This window comes from Elephas maximus, chromosome 5 (genome assembly GCF_024166365.1).
Source record: "Elephas maximus indicus isolate mEleMax1 chromosome 5, mEleMax1 primary haplotype, whole genome shotgun sequence".
Lineage (NCBI taxonomy): Eukaryota > Metazoa > Chordata > Mammalia > Proboscidea > Elephantidae > Elephas > Elephas maximus.
The window spans coordinates 4,327,791-4,348,809 of record NC_064823.1 but is presented as its reverse complement, the minus strand read 5'-3'; the positions used below and the strand labels follow the sequence as shown (position 1 = coordinate 4,348,809).

The 21,019-nt window shown below is 42.0% G+C and overlaps 1 long non-coding RNA gene across 3 annotated transcripts in view; it reads right to left on the bottom strand.

Moving 5' to 3' along the window:
• Positions 1–655: 655 nt before the first annotated feature.
• The window catches only part of LOC126076705 (uncharacterized), a 32,287-nt gene continuing 11,923 nt past the window's right edge, over positions 656–21,019 (bottom strand). The window contains exons 1-3 of one of the 3 annotated variants that reach the window (XR_007517596.1): positions 7,819–7,952; positions 2,465–2,644; positions 656–1,313 (exon numbers count right to left, since the gene is read on the bottom strand). This is a non-coding gene — a long non-coding RNA (uncharacterized LOC126076705). Of the gene's footprint in view, positions 1,314–2,464; positions 2,645–7,818; positions 7,953–21,019 lie in introns of those variants that run through there. The other 2 variants (XR_007517595.1, XR_007517594.1) reach the window with 2 other exon arrangements.

The window sequence follows — 21,019 nt, the reverse complement described above, 5'->3', positions numbered from 1 at the left end:
TACCAAAAGCTGTCAGCGTGTAGTTAAGCAATAGCAAATGACTAACCTGTACTGAAGACTTGACAATGGAAGGAGCAAGATTTATACCTCAATATTGTTCCAACAATATTTCAACATCCCTGCCAGCCCTGTGCGACTATAGATAGATTCTGCTAAGAGTAATAACCTTACTCCCAGAATCCTGTATGTATGGGAGATAGGGTGCTAGGGGAGCAGACATGCTCAGACAGGTGTTATAAAGCTTGAGTTTGGCAAGAGATGAATGTTCCAGTGTTATAGGACAAAGCATTCCGGGGAACACGAGATGATGGCCTGTCGTCCTGTTATTGGGAGCCTGTAACCTACAAAGAAACATGAGAGGTAGCAAGTAACTTGATGTTAGAAATAGCGAACCACCTGCCTTAAGAAAGTAAGGATTTAACTCTCCTGGCACCAAAAAAAAAAAAAGTATTGTTTAAACAGCCTTGCTAGTAATAATCAAGAATGTGTACTGTTCGATAGGAAGAGACAGATATCTACTTTCTCTTGTTTCCAAACTCTCTAATTTTGATTAACCAAAATATCTTCCAGAGAAATAATTCAAAATGTCTATTTTGAAAATTTCTCAGAAAAGGATCTTTCTGAGGAAATGGACACAGGTGTGGAGTTTCTCTTTTTTCAGTATTTTATTTTTGATGGCAATATACACAACCAAGCATACATCCATGTGTAATTTCTACATGGAAAGTCTAACATTGGCCGCATACCTCACGTTCTCACTGTCTCTACTCATACTGCTTCATCACCATTAATTTAGGCTCTCTGTGCCTTAAAGTTCTCATTTGGGCTTTAACTGTTGTCAGTTTAAATTCATACAGATAATTCTTTATAAGAGCACTATTCTTGAGGCAAACATTCTTTAATCACTGGACCAAACTATTTAGTTTAATGATGGCTTCATGGCGCAGTTTCGGTTCAAGGATTAAAGATTTTTTCTGGGCATTAGATTTGGGGGATCCCCCAGTCTCAGTGGATCCAGTAAGCCTGGTTTCCATTTGAGTTTGAAGTTCTGTTTCACACTTTTCCTCCTTCTGATCAGGATCCACCTGTTGACTCCTTGATCAAGTTGTTCAGTAATGGTAGCTGGGCACCATCCATTTCTTCTGGTCTCATGGTAATGGAGGTAGTAGTTTATGGAGACAATTAAGCCTGCAGTCCATTTCCTTCTCTGATTCCTAGGTCTCCTTCTTTCTCTGCTATTCCAGGCAAATAGAGACCAATTGTTGTATCTTGTGTGATTGCTATTCACCGAACTAGGTGGTAGAACAAAAACTCTAGAAACAATGTTAGGACAATTGCCTGGTTAGACTGAAGGTGTGGGGTTTCTGACAACAAAATATGTTCAGTCTCTGCCTTGGGGAACACCCTAGGCAATAGGTTTGCCTCTCCTAGCCCTTCTCAGCCACCACCCTGGTCCCTTCCAAAATTAAGGTATGCCTTCCTGTCCAAAGCAGGCTGCATGTATATAGGCTCAGGCCAGTGCTGGTGAGTGGGAATTCATTTTTGCTGCCTAGTTTCTGGTATGCTCAAGAAAAGTCCTGATCATTCATGCATCTGATTCAATCTCACCCAGTTCCTGCTCTGCTTATCCAGATGGGGCCCCGCCTCAGTTTTCCCGTATGAATTCCAGTTCCCTTGTCCTAAAACCAAATCTATCAGTCGAGGCTCTAATCCTCTGCCAAACCCTAATGGTCCTCCCTTCCCTGGCTTCCCTATATTTAGCCACATAATGATGCCTTTATCATAACCCTGCAGGTTCTTTGATGCCAGACACCAGCTCCACTTGACTGCCCCACCCTGAACCTTATAATTTGAACAGTTGTACTCCCCTTGTGGGCTCTTCTTTAGCCAGACACTTTCCCTGTTCCAAGTCCCAGATGCTCCCCTTTACCTCCTGGCTGATTGCCTCGTGATTGATTGAGGTTAGTACAGCAGAAATTCAAGGATATCCAGTACACCGTGAGGCTGGCCTCTGGCCTCTTGCATGTGGGTTTCAGTTACAACACTTCAATTTCCCTGTCCCCTCCCTCCCCCCTTTCCTGGCTTGCCCAAGAGCAAACATATTAAAAAAGAAAAAGGGAGGAGGGAAGGAAACAAGGAAGTGAGGAAAGGAAGAAGAAAACTCTAGGGCTTTAAATTTCACAGTAAGCCCCCAAACCCAGTAACAGACTTCAACCAAATAGCAATGCCTTAGAAAATCTTTCTTTTAATACTAAATTCCCAACAAGGAAACTTTGCATTTAGGTGAGTTCTTATACTCAATTTCTTACTTTTCAGCACCCAGAGGTGAAGGCCCAGCAGGCAGTTTTCCCAAGGTGAGAAGTAGAAATTGTGTTAACTGACATTTAATGAAAATAAATATTTTATCAATGAGAAAGCAATTCCCTCTACTTATGGTAAAAAAAAAAAACACCAAACCCCCTACCATGGAGTTGATTCTGATTCACAGCGACCCCACGAGGTTTCCGAGGCCGGCCATCTCTACGAAAGCACCCTTCTCCTGAGCAGCCACTGACGGTTTCCACCTGCCGGACTCTGTTTAGCAGCGGCTCACCTTAACCACTGCTAACGAACTTCATGGAATTTGGTCACAACCTCATATCTGCTAATGAAAAACAACACAGCAACCTGCACATTATATGAATTACGTTTCTCTCTCTTTTTTAAATCAATTTGAACACTACAAATATGCATATGTTGTTGTTTTATAAGAAAAACAATTGAACAATACAGAGGTATGTAGAGTAGAAAAGTCAAAATCTCTATCCACCTGTCCTCAGGCCCCAGGGGGAGAGACTCACCACATCACACTTCCCAGGGCAGCGACTGTGAACCGTCTGCAGGATGTCTTCCAGGCCTGTTTCTGTGTCTGTGAATTTACTTACATGTATAGGGTGTTGCAGTTTATTTCTAGCTTTTTTACATATGTTAGATTGTGCTGTACATATCATTCTGAAACTCGATTCATATTAACGTAAAAGCATTTTCAATGTCAAGACATCCACCAGTACCAGTGGCCACTGAGGCGACCGTGACTCATGGCAGCTCCACGTGTGTCACAGAGAGCTGTGCTCCTTAGGGCTTCCACCGGCTCTGTGATGGTTAGGTTATGTATCACCTTGGCTAGGCCATGATTCTAAGTACCTCACTTATCCCACCCCTTGCTTGTCAACATGGTTAGTTTCCAAAGACCAGGTCGTTGTGCGAAAATTGGCATTATGCAAAGATGGAGGATTTTCTTTTCCTGTTTTCAGATCATCCTTTTGTCTGATTTATATTTAGAAAATATGATCATAGCAATAATAACAGTTAAGACTTACTGATGTGGTCATCACTGTGATGAGTCCAAAACCAAAACCAAACCCATTGCCTTGAGTCAATTCCAACTCATAGCAACCCCGTAGGGCAAGGTAGAACTGCCTCATACAGTTTCCAAGGAGTGGCAGATGGATTTGAACCGCCAACTTTTTGGTTAACAGCCAAGCTCTTAACCTCTGTGCCCCTAGTCCAGTTGTGGGTTATTCCTCTGTGGAGAAGGGGGCTTGGAGAAGATAAAGCCAGGCTGTGAGGCTGGAGGGCCCATAGCTTAGCTACTTCACCTTCCACCTGTACTGGGTCAGAGCTTCCCTCTTGGAGCCACTTCCAGGACTGCACTCCCATCCCTGCAAGCCCTGCGTTCACAATCCCTGAGTGGGAGTCACTGAGGCACAGGGCTTCTAGCAAACGGCACTGGGAGCCAGGTGCATACCCAGCCCCACAGAATTCGAGGCTTCGGGCCCAGCACGGCTCACTTTGGGATATCATTAAACTCACACGTATTCTTTCCAAACACCCTCTCCAGTGCCTCTTTCCTCCCTTCCCACCCCACAGCAATTTTGAGCTGCAGGGCTTCAGGCCACATAGGAGCTGAGAACCCAGAACAGGTGTCTGCTGGCTTGGGGCTGCCTGTGCGTCATGCCTGCGCCATCGCCACAGCCTATAGTGAACAATTTCACATTTTTTCACCACCTCAAAGATTCTGCTTCTATGTATGGCTGGCATCTGTCTCTCTCTCAACCGCACAGCACCTTCCTACAGAGTCAAAGCCTTTTTTCAAATTTGCAGTCCCTGACAGGAGCAGATGACCCAATAAGCAAGGTAAGCAAGAGTTAACTTGTGCTAATTTACTAATATGTAGTGAACAATTTCCCATCTTTGATGTGGTGAAACCCATGTGAAGTCATTCACTACAGATGATCTGGTATGCAAGATAAGCACCACTGGATAATCCAACTCTGGGTACAGGGCAGCCAGCTTCCTGGAGGCCACCTGGAGACCCTCCTCGAGGGAGGGGATGTCCCACAGCTCTTGCCACCACACCTGCTACCTTGTTAATGCACAAAATAGTTGGATGATAGATTTTTTTGCTATTGTTGTAAATGCCAAATGCCAGCTAACAAAATAATGGATAAAGGAGGAGTAGGTGTATTATGTAATTATCCTGCATTTTGTGATCTGATGTAAAGGGAGTTTCCTTAAGTGTGTGGCCTGCAGCCAATATATATGGATGTTCTGGCAAAGATATCTCTCTCTCTCTCTCTTTCCATCCTGCTTCCAACTTGTCATCATCTGACATCTGGTTCTCGAGACTTGAGCCAGCAGCCTGTCACCTGATCTGCAGATTTGGAGATTTACCAGCTCCTGCTGCCCTGTGAGCAAGCAGCCTGCCATCTCACCTGCCGATTTTGGGTTCATCAGCCCCTGCAACCAAATGAGTCAGTAGAGGCCTCCCATGGATTTGGGACTTACCAGCCTCCATAACTTTGTGGGCCATTTCCTTGAAATAAATCTCTCTAAATATATTTATATCCATATGCTTCACTGGTTTTGCTCCTCTAGAGAATCCAGCCTAAGAGAGGGTGATTTTTCAGAAGTAGATGGCCAGGCCTTTCAGTTAGCTGACTTCCAGTTAAACAGATCTGCCAATCATTTCTTTATGGCTTTTGAGGTTTGTGACTCATTTGAAAGACCATCTTCACTCCCTAGATTGTTAAAAAACTACTACTATGTTTGCAGCCATCTAACATACTCCACTGGTCTCACCCGTTCGGGAGCAAGGGATGAGGAAGAAACCAAAGACACAAGGGGAAGATTAGCCCAGAGGACTAATGGGCCACAACTACCACAGCCTCCACCAGACTGAGCCAGCACAGCTAGGTGGTGCCCGGCTACCAACACCGACTGCTCTGACAGGGATCACAACAGAAGGTCCTGGACAGAGCTGGAGAAAAATGTAGAACAAAATTCTAACTGGCACACACACACAAATAAAAAGAAACCAGACTTACCCGTCTTACAGAGACTGGAGAAACCCTGAGAGTATGATCCCTGGACAACCTTTTAGCTCAGTGATGAAGTCACTCCTGAGGTTTACCCTTCAGCCAAAGATTAGAACGCCCATAAAACAGAGTGAGACTTAAGGGGCACATCAGCCCACGGGCAAGGAGGAGAAGACAGGAGAGGACAGTAAAGCTGGTAATGGGGAACCCAAGGTCAAGAAGGGGAGAGTGTTGACATGTTGTGGGGTTGGCAACCAATGTCACAGAACAATGTGTATTAATATTTTGAGGAGAAACTAGTTTGCTCTGTAAACCTTCATCTAAAGTACAATTAAACACACACACAGACAAAAAGCAAGGCTAAGCAAATTAGCCTCTCATTCTTGCAAAATTGCCAACCCTTATTTATGTATATAGTACTGTAGGGAAAAAAAATATAGCACTGTGTACTAAGCACACAATAAAATAAATTGGAATGAATCAAAAAAACGGCTCCTATACTTTCTTTCAGTGCTTTTATAGGAATGTTATAAACATTAGGATTTTTAGTTCATTTGGAATATGCTTCTGAGTATGGTATGTAACCAAGATCCAACTTTTTTTTTTTCAAAATGGGTAGTCTGTTGTCCCAACACCATTTATTGAGCAGTAAACGAACTGGTCTTGAAATGATTACCTTGAACCCTCCCATTATACCAGCTTTGTTTATTTTTTATTCTTTTTTGGGTGATAATTCTCAACTTTCTAAGTAGACTATAATAATATCATCTGCAAATAGTGAATTTTGTCTCTCATTTTCCAAAATCTGTACTTTTTCTTGTTTTATTATATTGGCTAGGACCTCCAGGACAATATTGCATAGTATGGTGATGGAATTCTTGTCCTGTTCCCATCTTTAAAGGAAATCTTCTAATATCTCATCATTAACTATGATATTTATTGTGTCTTCTGTGGTTTCTAACTTTATCAGAGCTTATTAATGTTTCTTTTTTAATAAGGAACACATGTTGAATCTATTAACTGCCTTTTCAGCCTCTAATGAGATGATCATTTGATTATTCTCCTTTAATTTACTAATACACTGAATTGCATTATTGGATTTCCTAATGTTGAAATTGAAGCCCTGGTGGCATAACAGTTAAGAGCTACGGCTCCTAACCAAAAGATCGGCAGTTCGAATCTATCAGGCGTTCCTTGGAAACTCTATGGGGCAGTTCTACTCTGTCCTATAGGGTTGCTATGAGTCGGAATTGACTCAATGGCAACAGGTAATGTTGAAATTTCCTTATTTTCCTGGGAGTTATATTTCTCAATTTTTCAGTATGTCTTCATTTTCTGATACAGAACGTAAAGATTTTTTATTCCACGTTATTTAAGAAGATTTGGAAATGAAAAGCAAATTATTCTGCTTTTTCAGTACCCAAAGCCCTGTTAAAAACCCAAGCCCATTCCGTCAAGCCGATTCCAGCTCACAGCGAGCCTACTGGACAGAGTAGAACTGCCTCATGGGGCCTCCTAGGAGCAGCTGGTGGATTCGAATTGCTGACCTTTTGGTTATCAGTTGAGTTCTTAACCACTGTGCCACCAGGGCTCCTAAAGCCATGTTAGTTGTACATAAAATGTTTTATTTTATTTCCTTCTTAAAAATTAGTCCTCAGGTTGATAGTGTAGCATGTGGCCCCCAGCATTAAATTTCCTTTCCTGAGACATCTGTCTCCTCGCTGCTTTCCTAAGTGCTCAGTGATGGGTTACAGGTAAGACAGGGAGCAAAGGCCCTGAGATTAGAGGGTGCCTGTTTGAGAAATAGCGAAAAGACTGGCATGTTTAGAGGAGAAGCAAGTAAAAGAGAAACAGACTATACAATCAGGGAGGTAATAGGGGGTTGAGCTTGGAACCTAGAAACTTAGTAAGACAGAGAATAGAGGGGCCCCAAAATCGGCTAACAAAGTAACAAGAAATGGGCCAGGGCACAGAAAGGAAGCCATTACCTAGAACAATGGGGCAGGGTATCTAAAAATAGCCCACAAATTGCTTTAGAGTTGCCTTTCAGAAGCAGTTGGAGAAGGCCAGGCCCAGGGACATGCGCAGAACATCCACCTGTGACCACTGTGTGTGACCTTCCACCAGGGGCAGTGCGGGACTACAGCCCCAGCCGGGGACTCGAACCTGGCGAGCGGAAGACTGCGCAGGCGCATCACCCCATAATAAGTCCTGCTACGAACCCCAGAGGCCTCAGGGGCAGGAGCCATCTTGGAAAGCTGCTGCCTGCTCACCTTAGTTAACATATCCGCGCCTGTGCCTATGAATAGACATGCATCTTTTCCCACCCAAGAACTTTTAAAAACTCGGGCCTGTCTTTTGTTCTGTGAGATGAGAGTGAGCATTGCTCCAGTCCCTCCTCATCTCCGCTTGCAAGCCTCTTCAATAAAGCTTTGCTCGTCTGGAAAACTACGTGCCTTACCTGCTCATTCCTGACCAGTGAGAGGCAAGAACCTCGTTCCGGTAACACAGGGATCCTGCGAAGCAATGAACGTTAATTAAGCAGTTTCCATGTGCCAGGTTGTGGGCTGGCTGTTGTGAGGTTTTCAAAATTAGTAAAAGCCAGTCAGTCCTCAGTCCACTGAAGCAAAACAGATTCATGAGAGCCTCATCTTTTGAATCTAAAAATTCAGCGAGGACCTGTGATTGTTACCCAGTTCACTGAAGGCACAATGTAAAATGTCTTAACGGCAGCCGCGACTTTGTTTTTATGCAGATAGAATTCTCTTCATATCTTCCACACATGGTATCGTGTATGGTTAAATAATTAATAATTATTTTAAATACTGTAGGTGGTGTTGAGAACAGGCAACCACAAGAAGCATTACACGTACACAAGGTCATTTAAACCATTAAATCAACGTACACCAGGTAATTTAAACCATCTTTGTATTCTTACTGGTGACGTTTGAATTGTTTTGAAATAGTCTTGGTGACCTCTCAACCTGAACTTAGTTCTTGTTTTCACTCATTAGAATCACGTCAGTTTTTTTGGTTTTTCCTCCTCTCTCAAGTATTCAAATAATATTAACTGGTACATTTCTACTTGCCAATAACTGATGATGAAATTTCCTGTCATATTTACTGGAAACATATTCTAGTAATTTGTATGAATGCATAATTTATGAATCAAATGTCATTTTCTCTGGCTCAATTATTTGTGAACACTTGCAGTAACATTTCAATAGACATAAATGGAAAAAAATAACCTCTTACAAAAACTTTTTCTATAAGACAAGTAGAAATGATATGAATAATAACATTAGAATAGTATTGAAGAAAACAAAATGAGGAAGTAACATTTTTAAAAGGTTGTTTCATTTCCTAGCTGTATCGCTAACTTCTTAGTTTTTTTTATTAGTTGTTAGAATAACGAGAAGAGTCAAGTGGGCGAAACTGCACCTTTTAAAACCACTACACACTGCTTTTTCAAAAACAAAATTTAAAACTAACATGATATGTGATGCTGAGTTATGCATTTTGAGAAAACAGAATTCGGGGAGAGATTTTGAAATAATGTTAAGAGAATGGAAAAAAATAATTGAAAAATCATTACTATGGTATCTAGGAGATGGGCAATCATTTTGAAATTTTTACTGAAAATGTCCTTTCCAGAAGTTTTTAAACTAAAGGCAGCTTTGCCTAGAAAAGTAAGAAGAATATTTGCTTACAATGGAAAATCAGGTTTCAGCTGAAAAAGAAAGCATATTAAAAACAACAAAAGCAAAAATTCCAACCACACTTAAGGCAATTCCAAAAGAACGTTTGTGGGTTTTTTTTTTTAATTTATTTCTAGTGTTTTCTTTCCCCAAAATTGCAAAGAGACTGAGAGAGCTAAATGACCTACTAGTGAGTTACGAAGAAATTATAGTCACAGACAATAGTAAAACAAATAAAGAATTTCTCTTTTCTATTTCTTTTCCAAATTATCTTTTCTTCGTAATTATCTTTTCCAATGCTAAATGATAGAGATGAATTACTACCGGTAAATTCAAGAGGCCAGATTCCTGTGGTTTCCGAACTTTTAAAATAAGGGCTTTTTTTGTTTTAAATTGGTTCTTTAAAAATTAGGAAAAGCACATCCTTGTTGAAAAATTATTTTAACACAAATATACACATAGGAAAACATGAGCATCCTCCACTCCACCTCACTCATTTCCACTTCCACTTCTGAGTAGACACGTAGTTTTACATGTGAATATAAACATATACTTATTTTACATGTTGTTCTACAACTTCTTTTTTTTATATTTAATATGCCCAAGTTCACACAGTTGGAAAGACCTAGGTCTGAGACATGACATCCAGCCTGTCTGTCTCTAGAACCTACTTTGTTTCCAATGTACAGTTGGAAGGACATGGCACCAATTTGGGAATACTGGTTTGGTGGTATTTGTATAGTTACATGACATCAGTTAAGTATAAAATATATCACTAAACCCTTTGTCGTCAAGCCAATTCCACATAGTGACTCTATAGGACAGAGTAGAACTGCCCCATAGAGTTTCCAAGGAGGCTGGTGGATTCAAACTGCTGACCTTTTTGGCTAGCAGTGGAGCTCTTAACCACTGCATCACCAGGGCTCCTAGGCAACTGTTCATTATTATTTTCCTACAAATGAGAGATGCTCTTAAAATATTTTTTTAGAATGGGGTTGGAGAGAACTAACATTTTTCGAGAACCTGTGATGTTCTAGGCTCCATGCTAGGTGCTTTACCTATTTTATTTAGTTCTTTCATTTTATAGATGAGGGATATGAAGCTCAGAAGTTATGTGCCCAAGCTCCCACAGTTGGAAAGGCTGAGGGTAAGGCTCTGCTTCCAAAGCCCACAAGGTTTCAGTCCACCGTTGCCAAGGACACAACATTGAGAAGGCTGAAGTGGCAGAATCGTGTATGGTGATGTTACACATCAGTTAGAACAGAACCTTTGCCCAGCTGACGCAGACCTTCATGGTCTCTCTGAAAGGCGTGTCGACATCTCTTGACTTTCAAAAATGTTTGCTTATAGCACTCAAGCTTCGTAATCTACCAACTAGCAGTCAGTTAAGTGCTGTACTTTTTAATCAAAAGTTAACTATAATGCTGAGATTGTGAATAAATAACACCATCTATTTATCTATGGAGCCCTGGTGGCACAGTAGTTGAGAGTCCAGCTGCTAACTAAAAAGTCGGCAGTTCAAATCCACCAGCTGATCCTTGGAAACCCTATGGGCAGTTGTACTGTGTCCTATAGGATCGCTTTGAGTCGGAATCGACTCGATGGCAGCAGGTTTGGTTTCAGTTCTTTATTTATAGATTTTCATATTGAATAGGAGAAGTAAAACTCAACATGGTATACTGAGGTAAATGATTCTTTCTTCAAAAAAGTACCAACACAGACAATATTTTAATATCTAATAAGCTTCATATTCTACTCTTCAAGAACTGCTAGCTGATAAATGATCAAGCTTGTTTCTAGGATATGAAAGCCCATTAAACCGTTAGTTTATAAAGTTATTAGGGTGTATACTTAAGAATGCAGACTCTGGAGCCAGACTGCCTGAGTTCTAACGTACACAAAGACACATGCTAGATAGGTAAACAGTGGGCTGCGTTTCAGCCCCCACTCAACTGCTTCAGTTGGACATTCTTGTGCAGGACACAACCTGCACAACCGCACATGGCAACTCTGCAAGCTGATGTCCAGCTCCTTGGACTATGGATGCTAGTGTTCTCCATGTCATGCCAATTTATGAAAACATCACACTTGTGAAAAAAGGAGGCAAAACAATCTACAAGTTCAAAACCACTTAGTATATTTGCGATATTGTAATTGAACACCTCTTGGGTTCTTGTCCTGGCCTATTAGCAGATCAAAATAAGACAGACACCAGTTGCAAGGGAAACAGAAAGTGGCAAACTTATTGTCTGTGCAGACAAGGAGCAACATAGAGCCTAGTGGCCAAAAGACCACGTGCTCCCTGCCCCAGTGGATCAGGGATCTTTTATGTCCTCAGGTGGGGGGGGGCCGGGGGAGAAGGACAGGGATTGACACCTGAAATCCTACACCCAGCCCTCCCATACCCAAATTTGGAGATGTGGATGCTGAGTCATTCTTCATAGGAAGCTCGAGTTATGGCACTTCTCACTTTCCAAGGGGGCTCAGGTAGAACTGTGGACTGGAGAATATCCTCCCTTCCAGTGATGCTGGGTGGTGGGGGGTGGGGGGTCGGAGGTCAGGTAAAGACAAGATTCCTTTGCTTTGTGCCTGTGCCTAGATCTCAGTTCGAGTGTGCTCAAAGATCTACCACACAGAACAAACCGTGATTTGAAGCTGAGATTTGCAAGAATGGCAAAGCGGGCTTTCAACATTGATAATGAAATCATCCACCCCTTCCCCCACGTATGAATATAGAAACTGTAGTATTACTCAATCACCATAGTTTTCCTCAAGTGGAGCCACTTTTGGAGGAAATGAAAGGACTACAACTGTGTGGTATTGGGATTTAACTAGTGTGGGGGTTGTTATTTGCCATTGAGTCCGTTCCAACTCGTGGCCACCCCATGTGTGCAGAGTAGAACTGCTCCATTGGGTTTTTGAGGCTGTGACCCTTCGGAAGCAAATCACCAGGCCCTATTTCTAAGATGAATCAGGATGGGTCCGAGCCACCAAACTTTCAGTTAATAGTCCAGTTCTTAATGGTTTGCACCACCCAGAGACTCCGTAGCCCTTGCAGGCTCATCTGATCAGATCAGCATGCAGTAATCAGGAACATGAGACCCTGGATGTGGTTCAAGATATGTGTCTCCAGGAGGACTAATTAGCAGCTCGTAGAGATGAAGCAGTTCTCTGGTGCCCCATTAATTACAGTGCTGCTGGCAAGTCACATGAACGCCTCCTGCACAAAAAGTTCACACCCCTGGTGTTGCTAGTCAGATCTGTGCAAGATCTTATTGCTGTTCATGGTTATTTCCCTGATAATTGCTCCCCAGAGGTTGGCCTGGCTACAGCCTAGAATATTTGAGCACAGTAATTTGCAAGATTTATGGAAAACAATTTTTCAGAAAAGTGCTCTCAATTTTTATTGGGCAAATTCCTCTTTCTCTGGTAAGTGCTGGAGCACTGGAGAAGGCAAATGTTTTAACGGACAGCATAAAAGTAACATTTTTCTTCTGAAGTTGATGGTGTGCGCTTAGGGCTTCTAATCCCATTTTTTATTATGGCAGGTGTTGAACACAAATTAAAGGGAGAGGAAAAACTCCGAGACTTCAGCCTTGTGATCTGCACAGCTCAGTAATGGCTGCATCATTTTACAGACTTGAATCACCCACCTCTAGTTCTTCCATCCTCAGGGAGGACACTTTTACTGAATTTCTCTCCCCCAGGTTCTAGCCACCTACTTGTCTCTTGTTTTACACACACTGAACTCATTACTTTCTAAGATTTAACACAGAAAATGAAAATGGCCAAGAGCAGTCTTTCTAGTCTCTGGGAGGAAAGATTAATGGCAGAAACAATCATCTAATGAGAATGTTAGGAAAAAATGTAGTGCAGGTAAACATTACCCATGTGAGTGCATACAGCGCCTGGTTGTTTTTTAGAATCATAGCAGTTGCGACCATTATCAGCTTGTTTTTTCTTCTATGGCAGGAAAGAACAACAATGGGGACTTGGAATGAGCCATCTAGCAATTTGAAGGTATAATGACAGCAATACAATTCATTCATTCATTCAACCATGTGCATTTATGAAGCACTCAGCTCCTAAATGAAAGGTTGGCTGTTCAGATTCACCCAAAGGTGCCTTGGAAGAAAGGCCTGGAGATCTAATTCTGAAAAAATCACAGCCATTGTACTCTGAAACACATGGGGTCATCCTGAGTCAGAACTGACTCAACTTGACATCGACTGTTTTTTGTTGTTTTTTTTTTTGGTACTATGATTTACACAATAATGGACTCAAACATACCAGCAATAATGAACATGGCACAGGACCAGGCAATGTTTCATTCCATTGTACATCAGGTTGCCATGAGTTGGAGGTTGCTCAACAGTAACTTATAACAACAACAATGTTTTACACACCCCTTTTTTTGTATTTCCAAATGTAACCCACTCTCCTACTTTTCTTACATATGGGTAAGGTGGCCCCCTTCTTTTATCTCTTAACACCGTCTGTGCATCTCTATCAATGCATTTATCACTTTGTGTTGTAATTTTGTGATTATATGTCTGTATTCTCTGTTGACAGTGGACTGAGTAGGGAAGGCCTTGATAGAGCCCACTCTCCTTTAGATAATCAGCATCTGGCCCAGGTGTTGAGTTAATGAATGACAGCATGTGTTCAACAAAATAATGAGACCTCATATGGTAGCCAAATAAACTCTTATTATCCTAAAGCCTTCTCTGAGAATCAATGGAAAGTTTGGGCATTTATGAGGAGTTATGAAGTTAAAAGAAAAAGCTTGTTCTCCGAGAGTGAAATAAAATAGGACTTAATGGCACAGTGGTTGAGTTCAGCTGCTAACCAAAAGGTCAACAGTTTGAATCTACCAGCTGCTCCTTGAAAACCCTGTGGGGCAGTTCTGCTCTGTCCTATAAGTCAGAATTGACTTGACGGCAATGAGTTTGGTTTTCTTGTTTTTTTCTTTTGAGTTTTAAAAGCTGTTGTTAGATTAAAAAAAAAAAAAAAAGGAATTGTAGAGATCACGTGGCAGATTCCACTCCTTTCTCTGTCTTCCTCCATTGTCATTGTTAGATGCCAGGATTCTTTGCCCTCCTCTACAAGTAGAAAAATGTAGGTTATGAAACCTACTTAAGGTCATGCAACTTGTCAACGACTGAGGCATAATTAAGCCAAAACCAAACCCCCTACTGTCGAGTCGATTCAAACTGCGGTAACCCCATGTGTTAGAGTGTAGCACTGAGCTAGCTCCATAAGGGTTTTCTTGGCTGTAATCTTTACGGAAGCAGATCACCAGGCCTTGCTTCTGTGGTGGTGCTGTGTGGGATCAAACTTCCAACCTTCTGTTTAGTAGTTGAGTGTAAACCATTTGCGCCACCCAGGGACCTACGGTATAATTAGGATCCAGGTTATCGGACTTCCCCAGTTCACATGCCTTGAAAGGCAGAGCTGACCAACTCTGCAAGGCAGACCCACACACAGGTACTGAAAATACTAGCCAAGGGCATTTCCTGATTTACAACTCTTGGCAGAAGTTACCAGGAGTATGCCCACGTGACTCCTGAAATAGGCAGGGATAGGGTGGAAGGCATCAGCTTAGAAGTCCAACACACCTGCTTTGAATCTTGTCTCTGTCACTTACCAGGTGTGTGACCTTGGGCAAGTTTCTTAGCCTCAATGACCCTCAGTTTCCTCATCCATAAAACAGAACAACTCTATCTCTTAGGAATGCTATGAAGATTAAAGAAGACTAGGCTGGTAAATCACTCGGCACAGTGCTTGGGACATGACAAATGTTCAGTGAATGTTAATTCCCTTCCCTGAGACTTTTTACCTATTCTGAGTCGTATGATCATTCCTTCTGCACTTGCTCTGGTCAAAGGTTTTTCCACCGAAATGTTAAATGCAGCAAAACCTGCAAAAGCTTAAACCTATATAACGCAGAAAACTGTCAGAGAAGGAAAATTTAAATATTTTCCACTAATAGAGAGTGACAGAACAGTGGTAAGACTGCACCTGTCAAAGGCAGAAAACTTGCAAGACCCAGAAAAACAAGGCCATCCTGTCAAGTTCCGGCTCTCACAGGTTTCACTGTGAGAGTATAACTGCCCCATAGAGTTTCCAAGGAGCACCTGGTGGGTTTGAGCTGCCAGCCTTTTTGCTGGCAGCCATAACTCTTAACCACTAAGCCACGAGGGTTTCCATATATATGTGTGTGTTTGTGCATGCATACGTAGGTATATGTTTCATTACATACTAGCTAGAACGTCCTACTGTGCTCCTAGAGTTTATTATTGTATTATTAAATGCAAGAAATTATGCTCTTTATTAATTAGCTATATCCTGGATTCATTCTTTCTGATGTGGGAGGACACAGTCTTCTCCCACTTTGAAAACATCTTCCAGTTCCACAGGGATCAATGGTGATTCAGTGGAAGAATTCTCTCCTTCCATGCAGGAGACCTGAGTTCGATTCTGGCCAATATACCTCACATGTAATCACCACCCGCCTGTCAGTGGAGGCCTGAGTGTTGTTATGATGCTGAACAGGCTTCAGCGAAGCTTCCAGACTGAAGCAGAAAGGCCTGGCAATTTACTTCTGAAAATTAGCCAAAGAAAACCCTTTGGATCACAACAGTTTGACCCACAATCCATCATGAGATTGGTGAAAACCGGGCAACTTCACAGCAGCTAACAACAACACCCTGTTCAACAAGCCTACCTGGGTAGAAGGACAGGAAATTAATATTTACTTAGCCCTGTTGGTGCGGTGGTTAAGAGCTTGGCTACTAAGCAAAGGGTCGGCAGTTCAAATCTACCAGCTGCTTCTTAGAAATCCTGTGGGGCAGTTCTACTCTGTCCTATAGGGTCAACTCGAAGGCAACAGGTTAGGTTTTTGGTTTTGGTTTTTATGTGCCAAGGTGGCAGTAAGGCTCTGAGGTTAACTGCATGGGCTCTGGAGCCACAATGCCTAGGTTTAAATCCAGGATCCACCATTTAACTAGATGGGTGGCCTTGGGCAAGTAACATAATTTCTTGATATCTAGAGTTTTATCTATAAAATTGTGGTGATTGTATTTACCTCATAGGATGGTTGTGATAATTAGTTAACTGGAGCAATGCTCACAAAATAAACACTCAATAAATATTAGGTATTCTTACTTTCTTATGTTATATATAGCTTGATACTCCCAGTAACCCTTCAAGGGCTATGCTTTTCTCTCTAATCTCCTCTGAATGAGAAAACTGTTCTGGAAAACCTGCCCCAGAGCACAAGGCTAAGGCTCAAAAGGCTAAGAAAAAGGTTGGTGGCTCGAATCCACCCAGTGGCTCTGCAGGAGAAAGACTTGGTGATCTGCTCCCGTAACGATTACTGTTGCCATCGAGTACGTGTCGACTCATAGCGACCCTACAGGGCAGAGTAGAGCTGCCCCAACGTGTTTCCAAGGCTGTGAATTTCTACAGAAGCAGACTGCCACGTCTTTCTCCTGCAGAGCGGCTGGTGGGTTCAAATCGCCAGCCTTTCAGTCAGCAGCAGAACACTTAACCACTACACTACTAGGACTCCTTCCTGTAAGGATTACAATCTAAAAAAGCCTGTGAGGCAGTTCTACTCTGTCATATGAGGTTGCTATGAGTTGGAATCAGCTCAACTGCACCTAACAACAATAGCAGCGTTTAGCTAGCACACAGCAGCCCTAATGTTCTGGCCCAGGGTCTCATGATTCCGGAGCCCTGAACTTTCCTCTACAGCCTGGTGCCTTCCAGAAAGCAGAGACTTTTGAAATATTAAAACAATAGACAAAACATTAATTATGAGACGGATATCACATATGTTCTAAAGCATGGTTAACATAAAACTTATTCTCCCGCATTTGTATGGCTTTAAATGAGTTTAAGAGCTTTTGTTCCAGGTTAAATAACAGCCAAGGTCATGGTGACATAACCCTGTAGTGACTTGGCAGCCAGAAGACAGCCTTTGAAAGCAAAGGCCACATAGCTGTTTCAGTAAGCAAAAGAGGAAAGGAACTCACATTTAAAGAGCACCAATATGCTATGCTACACACTGTACATTTGTTATTTAATTCCCTCAGCCAAGTGGTATGGATTGAATTGTGTCCCCCCGAAATATGCATTCTAAACCCTACCCCTTGTACCTGTGGAAGAAAGATGTTTACCTATGTTTTATTGACTATACAAAGGCATTCAATTGTGCGGATCATAACAAATTATGGATAACATTGCGAAAAATCAGAATTCCAGAACACTTAGTTGTGCTCATGCAGAACTTGTACATAGACCAACAGGCTGTCGTTCAGGGTTGTATCCTTTCACCATCTTGTTCAATCCATATGCTGAGCAAATAATCCCAGAAGCTGGGCTAAACGAAGAAGAGCAGGCATCAGGATTGGAGGAAGACTTATTAACAATCTTCGATATGCAGATGACACAACCTTGCTTGCTGAAAGTGAAGAGAACTTGAAGCACTTACTGATGAAGATCAAAGACTACAACCTTCAGTATGGACTCTACACCTCAACATAAAGAAAACAAAAATCCTTGCAACTGTACCTATAAGCAACATCCTGATAAACAGAATACTGAAATTGTCAAGGATTTCATTTTACTTGAATCCACAATCACCACCTACGGAAGCAGCAGTCAAAAAATCAAACAGCATATTACACTGGGCAAATCTGCTACAAAAGACCTCTTGAAAGTGTTAAAAAGCAAAGATGTCACTTTGAGGACTAAGGTGTGCCTGACCCAACGCACAGTATTTTTAATCACCTCATACCCGTGCGAAAGCTGGACAACGAATAAGGAAGACAAAAGAAGAATTGATGCCTTTGAATTATGCTGTTGGTAAAGAATATTGAACATACCATAGACTGCCAGAAGAACGGACAAATCTATCTCAGAAGAAGTACAGCCAGAAGACTCCTTGGAAGCAAGGATGGTGAGGCTTTGTCTCACATTCTTTGGACATATTATCAGGAGGGACCGTTCCCTGGAAAAGGACATCATGATAAGTAAAGCAGAAGGTCAATGAAAAAGAGGAAGATCCTCAATGACATGGATTGACAGAGCAGCTGCAACAGTGGGCTAAAACATAGCAACAATTGTGAGGATGGCACAGGACAGGGCAGTGTATAGTTCTGTTGTACATAGGGTCTCTTTGCATCGGAACTGACTAGACAGCACATAAAAACAACAATAATGTACCTGTGGAAGGAGTCCTTATGGCACAGTGGTTAAGTGCTCATTTGCTAACTCAAAGGTCAGTGGTTTGAACCCACCAGCAGCTTCAAGGGAAAAAGACAACCTGCTCCCGTAAAGATTTACAGCCTTGGAAACCCTATGGGACAGTTCTACTCTGTCCTATAGGGTCACTATGAGTTGGAATCGACTCAATGGGAATGGGTTTGCTTTTTTTGGTACCTGTGGATATAATGCCATTTGGGAATAGGCTTTTCTTTGTTATGTTAATGAAGCCATATCAGAGTAGGTTGTGTTTTAAACTAATCACTTTTGAGATATAAAAAAGGCACAGAAGAAGGCAGACACAGGAGGAAGACCAACCCTATCTGAAGAAGACAGTCTACAATCCCAAGAACTCCAGGAATGACCAGCTAGAGAAGCTGAGACAAGGATTTCCTCTGAGGAAACAGAGACAGAGGTTTCCTTCCTGTGAGGCAGTGCCCTGAATTCGGACTTCTAGCCTCCTAACTGAGAAAATAAATTTCTGTTCGTTAAAGCCACACACTATTTTTTTTTTTTTTTGTGCTTTAAGTGAAAGTTTACAAATCAAATGTCTCTCATACAAAAACTTATACATACCTTGCTATGTACTCCTAGCTGCTCTCCTGCTGTTGAGACTGCACACTCCTCCTCTCCACCCTGTATTCCCCATGTCCATTCAACCAGCTTCTGTCCCCCTCTGCCTTCTCATCTCGCCTCCAGACAGAAGCTGCCCACATAGTCTCCTGTGTCTACTTGATCTAAGAAGCTCACTCCTCACCAGCATCATTTTCTGTCTTATAGTCCAGTCCAATGCCGGTCTGAAGAGTTGGCTTCAGGAATGGTTCCAGTCTCGGGCTAACAGATTGTCCAGGGAACATGACCTCTGGGGTTTCTCTAGTCTCAGACTTTAACAGTCTGATCTTTTTATGAGAATTTGAGGCCTGCGTCCCACTGTTCTCCTGCTCCATCAGGGATTCTCTGTTGTGTTCCCTGTCAGGGCAGTCATTGGTGATAGACGGGAACCATCTAGTTCTTCCAGTCTCAGACTGATGTAGTCTCTGGGAGCCCTTTCTGTCTCTTGAAAGCCACAGACTTTTGGTGTTTCTGTTATAGCAGTACTAAGAAACTAAGACACAAAGTAGGTACTATTTCCTCCATTTATAAGATGAGGAAATTAAAGACCAGACAGGTTATGTGACTTCCCTAAAAGCCAGGCAGCTAGTAAGTGTCAGAGGTAGAAAAACAACACAGATCTACTTGGTTCCAGTGCATTAGAAATAAATCATCTCCATAGATATTTGACATATCTTTATGACATCCTCCCAAATCCCTTGCTTAATAAATACTAGCTAAGACTTATCAGAGGGCAGCAGTGGTTCAGTGGTAGGTTTCTCACCTTCCATGGAGGAGACCCAGGTTTGATTCCTGGTCAGCATACCTTAAGCACAGCCACAACCTGTCAGTGGAGGCTTGCGTGTTGCTATAATGCTGAACAGATTTCAGGGGAGCTCCCAGACTTAGAAGAACTAGGAAGAAAGGCCAGGTGATCTACTTCTGAAAATCAGCCCATGAAAAACCTATTGATCACAATCGTCCGAACCTCAGCCAATCATGGGGATGGTGCAGGACTGGGCAGCTTTCGTTCCACTGTGCATGGGATCCCTGTGAGTCGGTGACAACTTGATAGTAGCTAGTAACAACAAGGCTTATTATGTTTACCATGTGGTAGATCCTGTTCTAGACACTTACAGGCAACATTGCAGGGTACTAACGCCAGTCTTAGCAGGCTGTTAACATTATCTTCAGCTTACTAATGGGGGACTAGGGTGTTGGGGAGTGGATAGCTTGTTTCAGGTCACAAATCCTGGAGGTGGAGCCAACTGAGTCCAGAGTGTGTGATCTTAAATGCTAAGCTCTGCTGCCTCCCAATATAAAGAACTATGAGTATGGAAAGCAAACCTAGTAAAGATTCGTTAGCAACATGCTAAATCAGAAAGGGCACTGGACTAGCACCATTGATCTGAATTCTAATCCCGACTTGCTCATGGGGCAATGTTGAAAAAATTCATCCTCCTGGGGCTCAGCTTCCTCATCTGTAAGTTAGAAAAGTTGGGCTTGGATTTATTCTAGTGCTAAAATTCTATGATTTACAGAATATCAGGATAAGTGACATAAGCAAATCAATAAAGAAAATTTTATTTGGCCATAGATATTTTTCCTCATTAAAGAGACCACTTAAGACTCTAAGGCAGTTTGTTAGTATTTCCCTGAGCTAGAAACTTACTTTAAACCTCATATTTTACCACTCTGGGGAATGCACTTAATGTATTAATTTAGAATTCACGTGTTCATGTGAAAGTGATAGATAGGTAGGTAGGTAGGTAGGTAGGTAGATAGGTGGTAGATAGATAGATTAGGTCGGTAGGTAGGTAGGTAGGTAGTAGATAGATTAGGTAGGTAGGTAGGTAGATAGGTGGTAGATAGATTAGGTAGGTAAGTAGGTAGGTAGGTGGTAGATAGATAGATTAGGTAGGTAGGTAGGTGGTAGATAGATTAGGTAGGTAAGTAGGTAGGTAGGTGGTAGATAGATAGATTAGGTCGGTAGGTAGGTAGGTAGGTAGTAGATAGATTAGGTAGGTAGGTAGGTAGATAGGTGGTAGATAGATTAGGTAGGTAGGTAAGTAGGTAGGTGGTAGATAGATAGATTAGGTAGGT